The sequence below is a fragment of the Mus caroli genome, unplaced genomic scaffold (assembly GCF_978045245.1).
Source record: "Mus caroli unplaced genomic scaffold, Mus_caroli_1 scaffold_9, whole genome shotgun sequence".
Lineage (NCBI taxonomy): Eukaryota > Metazoa > Chordata > Mammalia > Rodentia > Muridae > Mus > Mus caroli.
The window spans coordinates 48833775-48845518 of NW_028227264.1; the positions used below are offsets into that span (position 1 = coordinate 48833775).

General features: G+C 40.6%; 1 pseudogene; it reads right to left on the reverse strand.

The window, feature by feature from the left end:
- Positions 1-284: 284 nt before the first annotated feature.
- LOC147002636 (sperm motility kinase X pseudogene) lies at positions 285-1994 on the reverse strand (annotated as a pseudogene).
- Between the last annotated feature and the right edge of the window lie 9750 nt (positions 1995-11744).

The window sequence follows — 11744 nt, forward strand, 5'->3', positions numbered from 1 at the left end:
GCTCTCTTTTGGATTAGCAGACAGCAACATAAAGTTTCCAGACCTTTTATGACACCATTATTCAGGGTCTTCCAGATCCACATTTTAAAGGAAACTCTCTAAGAGTAAAGGGACATGCAATTGATCGCTGGAGCTTGGGAGTTGTACTCTACTTTATGTAGATAGGTTGCCCCCCCCCCTTTCCAGGGAAATGACTGTGAAGAACTAAAGCAGAAAATCTTGGCATCAGGCCTGCTGAAGAAGAAACATTCAGATTAGATACTTTTACTCCCCCTGGGTACAGTCTAACACCAGGCACTAAGGTGTCCCTGGAACATATCTGAAGAGAACGGGTTGAATTCTCTTTCTTGTATACCAGGACCCTCGTGATGGCCCTCCTTGCTGGAAAATGGAGGTGAACTATCCTGGGGTCATGTTGTCCTTTGAACCAGCACTAGTCAGGTCACAGAGCTGTTTCATGAGGTTCTCCTGAGGTGAGGTTTGTGGAAGAGATAATTTTATCTTTTCACTGGTTATGTTGGTGCCCTTCCATTGGGCTTCCTCCACAGAGGCATGATGAGATAAAACATCCTGCCAGGACACCTTTCTCTTTGAATTGTTAAAGCCAGTTTTGGACACATCCATGCATGACTGGAGGGAGTAGATTTCCAGTCATGAGTCCTCTGAAGACACTCTGGTAGAGCTTTCATCAGAGGTGTCACTGCATTCTGTCTCGCCCCTGCCCCCAGGTGCTGTTCATGAAGTGAGCCTTATGGACAAGCTGGGGGCAGACTCTATGAATGAGAGTTGTCATCTTGTTCAAGCAGTTCTGTATGGGTGGAAAATTGTACATCATTATAGTCTTTTTTCTATTCTTAGGACTTTCATGTAGAGTGATCAAAATGAATATAGGAAAGGTAGAGACCCTAGATCCCCTCCTAATAACTATTTATTGTATCATGCTTGGCCCTGTATAGTCCAAGGTTTGATACTACTGCCTGGGCTTATGTTTTTTTTTATTAAGTTGTCTCCTTAGAGTTACTGGTGTCTAAGCATAAAATATGTAGCCTGGTCAAATTTTTATTCCCATAAACTTTGTTTTGTCTCTTGTTGCTTATGTCCTATGACACCCATGATGATCATTACAGTGGGGTCTGGGTGGCTGTCTGTGTTCTTCCTAAAGGATCTGGGAGAGCCTTCATTGTCATGCTTTAGCCATTAGATGCTCACAATATCATGTACCATTGGCCTTTCTCCAGGCTTTACAGGTAGCAACCTAGCAACCATATCCCAAAGTTCTGGTGACAGTTTGAATTTAATGGAGTATTTTCCTGCCAAGATTTTCTGCTTTAGTTCTTCATAGTCATTTCCCTGGAAAGGGGACACTCTATCAACATGATGTAGAGCACAACCCCCAAGCTTCAAACATCAATTGCACATCCATCCTACCCTTTAACTTTTGAGAGTTCTGATGTGCAATAAAGTAAGGTCTCACAGAAAGCTGCTGGCTTCTGGCTCATCTTGGTGCCCAAACCGAAATCACTAAGTTTTATATTTTCTTTGCCATCCACTAAAATATGTTCAGGCTTTAAATCCTTGTGGGAAATCCCTTCCTGGTGACAATACTGGAAGTCATATACCATCTGTTTAAATAGCCTATGAGACTCCTCCTCTGATAGGTAGCCAAATTCCACAATTCTGCTGAACAGGTCTCCTCCCACCACATGTTCCAGAATCATATAAATGTTGTTTGTGGTGTTGATAATGTGAAAAAGTTTACTATGAGGATGATCTAGAGTTTTTATAATTTCAATTTCTGATTTGATGAGGGTGTTCTTTCTGCCTGTTAGAATAATTTTTACTGTTACTATTGTCTGGGTGAGGAGATGGCTAGCCAATTTTACTTTCCTGAATGCTCCTTGGCCAAGGATCATTAAGATTGTATAATGTTCTGTTAAAGCCTCTCCATGAAAGGAGATGGACGTTAGGTCCTGCAACACTTGCCATCTCTTCATCTTTGTTGATAGGAATGGTCAGTGTCAACACAAATCTGTCAAAATCCAAGCAGGTTCACCATATTTGAGTCCAAACTTCATCAGCATATGAGTCCAAAATTGTATTAGTATCCAAATCCAAAATTTTCACCAACATCCAAGTCAAACAGACAACCATCAAGCAGCCCTCTGCACTAGATGGACAAAAAAGCAACCCCAGACAGTACATCGTATGCACAGTGTCAGTCATTGCTCACAATGGCTCTGCTCTTTTTCCTTTTCTTTCCTTTCCTTTCCTTTCCTTTCCTTTCCTTTCCTTTCCTTTCCTTTCCTTTCCTTTCCTTTCCTTTCCTTTCCTTTCCTTTCCTTTCCTTTCCTTTCCTTTCTTTTCCCTTCCCTTCCCTTCCCTTCCCTTCCCTTCCCTTCCCTTCCCTTCCCTTCCCTTCCCTTCCCTTCCCTTCCCTTCTTCCCTTTTCTTTCCTTTTTTTTTCTTTTCTCTTCTTTTCAGAGGAGAAGGGAGGAGGAAGTGCTTTATTTGGCTTATACTTCTGCAGCATGCACACAGCTTGTCTTCTAGGTTCCAGCTGACTTTACTCTATGGCTGCTGTTGTTCTTGGTGGTCATCTCATAGCACTGGCATCTCCAAAATGTTGGAGTCTTCTGCTGCAACTGGACATAAGTTGACATAAGACTTGTCGTGACAGGATCTGATGCCTTTTTCAGGCTTCAGTACACATGTACTGCTCAGACATCCATGCAGTCAAAACAGGTATCCACATAAAAAGTAGACCTGACATAGGACCCAGTGGTACCACACCTGGATATGTGCCCTAAGAACTGCACACCCCACCAGGGAGATACTTGTACATTCCATTTATTGTTACCCAACTGGTGCTGATAAGGACATGAAACTGACCTAAATATCCACCAGCAGATGAATGGCTAATTAAAATGTACTTCATGCACAAAATTGGGTTTTACTCAGTAGCAAAGAAAAAATAGTCATAAAATTTATAAGGAATGGATGGACATGAAAATTATATTAAATGAAATAATCCATTCTCAGAAAGACAAAAGCTCCATGTCCTTTCTCACATATGAATCCCAATCTCTGAAGTGTGTGTATATATACTAGTAAAACCTAAACAACTAGATAGGAAATCAAATGAGGGAGGAAAAATAGGTCATGAGGAAGGATGAAGGGTGGGTGAAGAGCATGTGGGGTATGGAAAATGAAGAAAAGAGACAAAGCGAAGGCTGGAGGAGGGAGAATCAAAGGTAGCAAGGGGTGGAAGGAGGATCAATAACAACACACTTTGTTCAAAAATGCTACAATTATATCTAAATCCTGTATGCTAATTTAAATAATACAAAATGTTTACAAAGCAAACAACATACCTAATATCCACTAACTGGCTTTCAAATGGGCAGAGAGATGGATTCTTTCCATTTTTATGTACTTATGTCTACTTCTGATTCCTCTTTAAAATGTATTTTTATTAATATTGTAATTTTTTATTATTAATCATTCCATTCATTTATATCTCAAATGATATTTTGCTTCCCATCCAGCCCTTCCACCAACCCCCCATCCCATGATATCCCACTTCCCAGTTACCTCTCCACCACTTTTCATCCCACATCTGTCCTTCCTCTCCTTTTTGCCAGTATGAGAATGCTCCCCCACCCACCCTCACTCTTCTGCCCCACTGTTCCACCATCCCCCTACTCTGAGGCGTCAAACCCTCCCCTGTCCCAGGACCAAGGACCTCCCTTCCCATTGCTGTTAGACAAGGCCATCTTCTGCTACATATGTATCTGGAGCCATAGATCCCTCCATGTATATTGCTTGGTTGGTGATGTAATCTCTGGGAGAACTAGGTGGTCAGGCCAATCTATGTTGTTCTTCCAATGGGGCTGCAATTCCTCTCTGCTCATCCAGTCTTTCTGCCAGCTCCCCCACCAGGTTCCCTGAGTTCATCCTGATGGTTGACTCCAAACATCCACATCTGCATTGGTCAGTTGCTGGACGGACCTCCCCAGGAGCTACCACACTTGGTTCCTGTCCGCAAGTGCCTCTTGACCACAGCAACAGTGCTGGGTTTGATTTCTGCAGACATGATGTATTCCCAGGTAGGGCTGTTCCATGGTTGGCCCTTCCTTCAATCTCTGTTCCATTTTTTAATCCCTGTTCTTCCTTTGTACATAAACATTTCTGGGTTAAAACTACTTTGAAGTGGATGGGTGGCCCTATCCCTCAACCACTGGCCATGGGTGGGTGGCCCTATCCCTCAACCACTGGCCATGCCTACCTACTGAAGGTGGTCTCCACAGGTTCTATCTCACCCTTCTCTGAGCAATATAGCTAAAGACAATACCACTGGGTCCTGGGAGCCTCACATTTCTTTGGTGTCTGAGATCCACCAGTGGCTATCCCCAGTTCCTTATCCCCCATGCTATCTCTCTTTATTCAATTTCCTGACCCTCTATACCTCTCTTCTGTCCCCTCTATATTCTGATACTGCCACACTTATTTCTACCTCCTCCTCCTTTCTTCCTCCCTTGTACCCCTCTCCTTCCATCTCCCATAATCATCCTGCTCCCCTCTCAATGCAGTACTGAAGCATCCAATCCCTGGTCTTCCTTCCTTCTATGCTCCATATAGTCTGTAAGTTGTACCATAGGTACTGTGAGTTTTAAGTTTAGTATCCACTTATTAGTAAGTACCATGTGTGTTCTTTTGTGTCTGGGTTACCATACGCAGGATGATATTTTCTAGTTCCATCAATTTACCTGCAAATTTCAGGGAGTCATTTTAATCACTGCATAGTACTCCATTGATTATATATACAGCACATTTTCTGTATCCAATACTCTCTTGAGGGACATCTGGATTGTTTCCAGCTTCTGGCTATTATAAATATGGCTGCTATGAACATAGTGGAGCATGTCACCTTGTTATATGATGGAGCATCTTTGGAGTATATGCCCAGGAACAGTATAGCTGGGTCCTCAGGTAGAACTATTTCCAACTTTCTCAGGAACTGCCAGGCCGATTTCCAAAATGGTTTTACTGGCTTGAAGTCCCACGAAAAATGGAGGAGTGTTCCTCTTTCTCCACATCCACACCAACATCGGCTGTCACATGTATTTTTGATCTTAGCCATTTTGACTGGTATGAGGTGAAATCTCAGGATAGTTTTGATTTGCATTTCTCTGATGACTAGGGATGTTGAACATTTCTTTAAGTGTTTCTTAGCCATTCAAGATTCTTTGGTTGAGAATTTCTATTTAGCTCCATACTCCACTTTTTAATAGGATTATTTGGTTCCCTGGAGACTGCCTTCTTGAGTTCTTTGTATATTTTGGATATTAGTCCTCTATCAGATGTAGGATTGGTAAAGATGTTTTCCCAATCTGTGGGTTGCCGTTTTGTCCTATTGATAGTGTCCCTTGCTTTCAGAAGTTTTGCAATTTTATGATGTCCCATTTGTCGATTGTTGCTCTTAAAGGATAAGCCATTGGTGTTCTGTTCAGGAAGCTTACTCCTGTGCCCAAGCATTTGAGGCTCTTCACCACCTTCTCTTCTGTTAGATTCAGTGTATCTGGTTTTATGTGAAGGTCCATGATCCACTGAGATGTGAGCTTTGTTCTAGGACATAGGTATGGATTGTGGGGTACCGAGTGTAGGGAAATAAAGGGGTAGGAGATATGACCTTCATCCCGCCAGAACTCTGGGGTTCTGGGCAGGCAGATGTGGGGTACTGCCACACACTCTCCACACTGCCTGGGTGGGTATCTGGCCACAGAAGCCCTGTCCTCTGGGAATGGAGAGGGAGCAGTCCAGGGTCTCTGGGCCTTAAGGAACCCAGAAATGGCAGGATCTCAGTCTCAGACATCCCAGATGCTGCTGTATGTTGAAGAAGAGCTGAGAACAAAGTGAGGGTCCTGGGGGCAGCTCCAACAGCTCCAGGGCTGAAGGGATAAGGGGGCAGGGAGAAAGGACACTGAGCAATAACCACTCGGGTGAGAGTCTTTGGTCTGGTCTGGTGGCTGGAAACACTGGGAGGCCTTCTTGGGGGAGATTAGACATGGCTCTTTAGGGGAAGGCCTATTCCATTGTTCTAACATGGTGGGTCTTGATGAGCAGAGATGGTCCATGGATTTAGAGCTTTACTGTAGAAAGGCAGAGGGAGAAGGGTAGAGAAGTAGAACCTGGCCATGGCCATGTGGAGAAAGAGGGAGAAGGCAGGGGGGAGAAGAAGAGCAAAAGGTGAGAGTAGGAGAACAAGAGATGAAGAGGGGGCAAGCAACCCTTTATAGTTGGCTGAGCTACCTTGCTATTTCCAGGTAACTGTGGGAAGGAGCATACCTGGCTATTGCCAGGTTAACTGTGTGGGTGAAGTCTAGCCAGGATAACAGGAGCTTGAGCCATTGTCTACATGATTGATAGTCACAGGATTATGGAGTTGAGGACTTGTGGTGTGAATTGCCTGTGTCTGGGAACGTGGCTCACTGTTCCATCCCTTTTAGAGTTTTCTACTGGGTCTCTGGGGTAAGCCCCACTCAACCAGAACACAGACTGACCTTCTAGGACCCACAATGGATCAATCTTCATTCTTCTATATGCAGACTGCCAGTTGAGCCAGCACCATTTGTTGAAAATGCTGTCTTTTTTCCACTGGATAGTTTTACCTCCTTTGTCAAAGATCAAGTGACTATAGTTGTGTGGGTACATTTCAGAGTCTTCAATTCTATTCCATTGGTCTACTTGCCTATATCTGTAGCAATACCATATAGATTTTATCACTACTGCTCTATAGTGTAGCTTGAGATCAAGGATGGTGATTCCCCAGAAGTTCTTTGATTGTTGAGAATAGTTTTCACTATCCTGGGTTTTTTGTTATCCCAAATGAATTTGAGAATTGCTCTTTTTAAGGTTACAATGAATTAAGTTGGAATTATGATGGGGATTGCATGGGATCTGTAGATTGGTTTTGGTGTGATGGGCATTTTTACTATTTTAATCCTGCCAATTCATGAGCATGGGAGTTCTTTCCATCTTCTGAAGTCTTCTTTGATTTCTTTCTTCAGAGATTTGAAGTTCTTGTCATACATATCTTTCACTTGCTTGGTTAGAGTCACACTAAGATATTTTATATTATTAGTGGCTATTGAGAAGGGTGTTGTTTCCCTAATTTCTTTCTCAACACTTTTGTCCTTTGAGTATAGGAAGGCTACTGACTTGTTTGAGTTAATTTTACATCCAGCCAATTTTCTGAATTGTTTATGAGCTGTAGCTTTCTGGTAGAATTTTTAGGTTACTTATGTATACTATCATATCATCTGCAAATAGTGATAACTTGACTTCCTTTTTCCCAATTTGTATCTCTTTGATTTCTTTTGATGTCTAATTGCTTTGGCTAGAACTTCAAAAATATATATTGAATAGGTAGGGAAAGAATGGGCAGCCTTTTCTGGTCCCTAATTTTAATGGGATAGATTTGAGTTTCTCCCCATTTACTTTGATCTTGACTATTGGTTTGCTGTATATTGTTTTTATTATATTTAGGTATGCACCTTGAATTTCTGATAGCTCCAATAGTTTTAACATGAATGGGTGTTGTATTTTGTCAAAGGCTTTTTCTGCATCTAATGAGATGATCATGTTTTTTTTTTTCTTTGAGTTTATGTAGTTGGCTACACATTGATGAATTTCCATATATTGAACATCCCTGTATCCCTGGGATGAAGTCTACTTGATCATGTTGGATAATAGTTTTGATGTGTTCTTAGATTCTCTGCACCAGAATTTTACTGTGTAATTTTGTATTGATATTCATAAGGGAAATTGTTCTGAAGTTCTCTTTCTTTGTTGGGTCTTTTTGTGGTTTAGGTATCAATGTAACTGTAGCTTCATAGAAATAATTGGGTAGTATTTCTTCTGTTTCTGTTTTATGGAATAGTTTGAGGAGTATTGGTATTATATCTCCTTTGAAGGTCTGACAAAATGCTACACTAAACCCACCTGGCCCTGGGGATGTCTTGGTTGGGAGACTTTCAATGACTACGTCTATTTCCTTGGGGGTTATGGGGCTTAGATGTTTTATCTGATCCTGATTTAACTTTTGTACTTGGTATCTGTCTAAGAAAAGCATCCATTTCATCCAGGTTTTCTAGTTGTGTTGAGTATAGACTTTTGTAGTAGGATCTGATTATTTTTTGAATTTTCTCAGTTTCTGTTGTTATGTCTCCATTTTCATCCAGATTTTCTTAATTTGGATTCCGTTTCTGTGCCCTCTGGCAAGTCTGGCTAAGGATTTGTCTAACTTGCTGATTTTCTCAAAGAACCAGCTCCTGATGTTTATTCTTTGTATAGTTCTTTTTGTTTCTATTTGGTTGATTTCAGCCCTGAGTTTGATTATTTCCTGCCTTCTACTCCTCTTGTGTCTATTTGCTTCTTTTTGTTCTAGAGCTTTCAGATGTGTTGTTAAACTGATAGTGTATGCTCTCTTCTGGTTTGTTTTGGAGGCACTCAAAGCTGAGTTTTCCTCGTAGCACTGCTTTCATTGTGTCCCATAACTTTGGGTATGTTGTGCCTTCATTTTCATTAAATTCTAAAAAGTATTTAATTTCTTTCTTTCTTCCTTGAACAAGTTAGAATTGAGTAAGGCATTGTTCGGCTTGCATTTGTATGTGGGCTTTCTGTTGTTTTTGTTATTGAATACTAGCCTTAGTCTATGGTAATCTGTTAGGATGCATGGAATTATTTCAATCTTCTTGTATCTGTTGAGGCCTGTTTTGTGACTATGTGGTCAGTTTTGAAGAAGGTACCATGAGGTGCTGAGAAGAAAGTATATTCTTCTGTTTTAGGATGAAATGTTCTACAGATATGTTAAATCGAATTTGTCCATAACTTCTGTTAATTTCAATGTGTCTGTTTAGTTTGTATTTCTGTGATCTTTCCATTAATGATAGTGGGGTATTGAATTCTCCCACTTTTTTTGTATGAGGTGCGATGTATGCTTTGAGCTTTAGTAAAGTTTCTTTTATGAATGTAGTTGCTCTTGCATTTGGAGCATAGATGTTTGGAATTGAGAGTTCTTGGTAGATTTTTCCTTTGATGAGTATGCAGTATCCTTCCTTATCCTTTTTTTGATAATTTTTGGTTGAAAGTTGATTTTATTTGATATTAGAATGGCTACTCCCACTTGTTTCTTAGGACCATTTGCTTGGAAAATTGATTTCTAGCCCTTTACTCTTAGGTAGTGTTTTCCTTTGACATTAAGGTGCATTTCCTGTATGCAGCAAAATGCTGGGTCCTATTTTTTTTTAATTTATTTTTTATTAGGTATTTTCCTCGTTTACATTTTCAATGCTATCCCAAAAGTCCCCCATACCCACCCCCCAATCCCCTATCTACCCACTCCCCCTTTTTGGCCCTGGGGTTCCCCTGTACTGGGGCATATAAAGTTTGCAAGTCCAATGGGTCTTTCTTTGCAGTGATGGCCGACTAGGCCATCTTTTGATACATATGCAGCTAGAGACAAGAGCTCCGGGGTAACCAGTACGTTATGTAACCAGTCTGTTAGTCTATGTCCTTTTATTGGGGAATTGAGTCCATTGATGTTGAGAGATATTAAGGAATAGTGTTTGTTGCTTCCTGTTATTTTTGAAGTTATTTGTATGATTGTGTGGCTATCTTTTGTGTTTATTGAGATTACTTTTTTGCTTTTTCTAGGGTGTAGTTTCCCTTCTTGTGTTGGCCTTTTCCATCGATTATCCCTTGTAGTGCTGGATTTTTGGAAAGATATTGTGTAAATTTATTTTTGTCATGGAATACCATGGTTTATCTATCTATGGTAATTGATAGAGTTTTGCTGATAGCAGCCTGCACTGGCATTCATGTTCTCTTATTGTCTGTATGATGTCTGCCCAGGATCTTCTAGCTTTCATAGTCTCTGGTGAGACATCTGGTGTAATTCTGTTACATCTGCCTTTATATGTTACTTGACTTTTTTCCCTTACTACTTTTAATACTTTGTTTTGTACATCTGGGGTTTTGACTATAATGTGACAGGAGGAATTTCTTTTCTGGTAGAGTCTATTTGGAGTTCTGTAGGCTTCTTGTATGTTCATGGCCATCTCTTTCTTTAGGTTAGGCAAGTTTTCTTCTATAATTTTGTTGAAGATATTTACTGGTCCTTTAAGTTAGGAATATTCACTCTCTTCTCTACCTATTATCCTTAGGTTTGGACTTCTCATTGTTTCCTGAATTTCCTGGATATTTTGAGTTTGGAGCATTTTGCATTTTGCATTTTCTTTGACTATTGTGCCAATGTTTTCTATGGTATCTCTGCATCTGAGATTCTCTATCTCTTGTATTCTCTTGGTCATGCTTGCATCTATGACTCCTGATCTCTTTTCTAGGTTTTCTATCTTCAAGGTTGTCTCCCTTTTTGATTTCTGTATTATTTCTATTTCCATTTTTAGATTCTGGAAGGTATTGGTCAACTCCTTCACCTGTTTGGTTGTGTTTTCTTGAAATTCTTTAAGGGATTTTTGTGTTACCTCTCTAAGGGCTTCTAGCTGTTTACCTGTATTTCTTTAAAGTTTTTTTTTTTTATGTCCTTCTTAAAGTCCTCTATCATCATCATGAGATGTGATTTTAAATCAGTTTTGTTTTTCTGTTGTGTTGGGGTATCCAGGGCTCATTGTGGTGGGAGAACTGGTTTCTGATGATTCCAAGTAGCCTTGGTTTCTGTTGCTTATGTTCTTGCTCTTGCCTCTCACCATCTGGTTATCTCTGGTGTTAGCTGTTCTTGCAATCTCTGACTATGTTTTGCCCCTCATGCAAGCCTGTATATCAGTACTGCTGGGAGACTAGTTCTCTCCAGGAGAAATTTGGCTATGGAGTGCTGTGGCATAGGGTCAGCTCCAGGGTGCAGAAAGGAAACAGGAAGGATCTTGTCCCCAGATGTTCCTTGGTTCCTGTGTCCTGATGGCTCTTGGGCACGGAATTTGAGCAGAAGTGGGGGTATTACCTGTGCTCCCAAGTTTGTCAGCACTCCTGGGAGACCAGCTCCCTCTTGATTGTATTTGGGTATGGAGCACTGTGGCACAGGATCAGCTCCTGGCTCGGACTTGACCTTTTTCCCTTACTTCTTTCAATATTTTCTTTGTTCTGTGCATTTGGTGTTTTAATTGTTATATGATAAGAGGAATTTCTTTCTGTTCCCATCTGTTTGGTGTTCTGTATGCTTCTTGTATGTTTATGAACATTTCATTCTGTAGGTTCTCTTCTATACCTATTATTCTCAGGTTGGGACTTTTCATTGTGTCCTGGATTTTTTGAATGTGTTGAGATAGTAGCGTTTTGCTTTTTGTATTTTCCTTGACTGTTGTGTCTATATCTATATCTTGTATTATATCTTCTGCTGCTGACACTCTGCTCTCTCATGTAATCTGTTGGTGACATCTGTGACTCCTGTTCTCTTTCCTAGGATTTCTGTCTCCAGGGCTGTCTCCCTTTAATTTTTCTTTAATGATTCTACTTCCATTTTTAGATCCTGGACTGTTCTTTTCAATTACTTCACCTTTTTATTGCATTATCCTGTATTTCTTTAAGGGATTTTTGCATTTCCTCTTTAAGGGCTTCCACTTGTTTACTTGTGTTCTTCTGTTTTTCTTTAAGAGAGTTATTTATGTCCTTCTTAAAGTCCTCTATCATCTCATGGAATGAGAGTTAAGATCTGAATCTGTTTCAAGGGT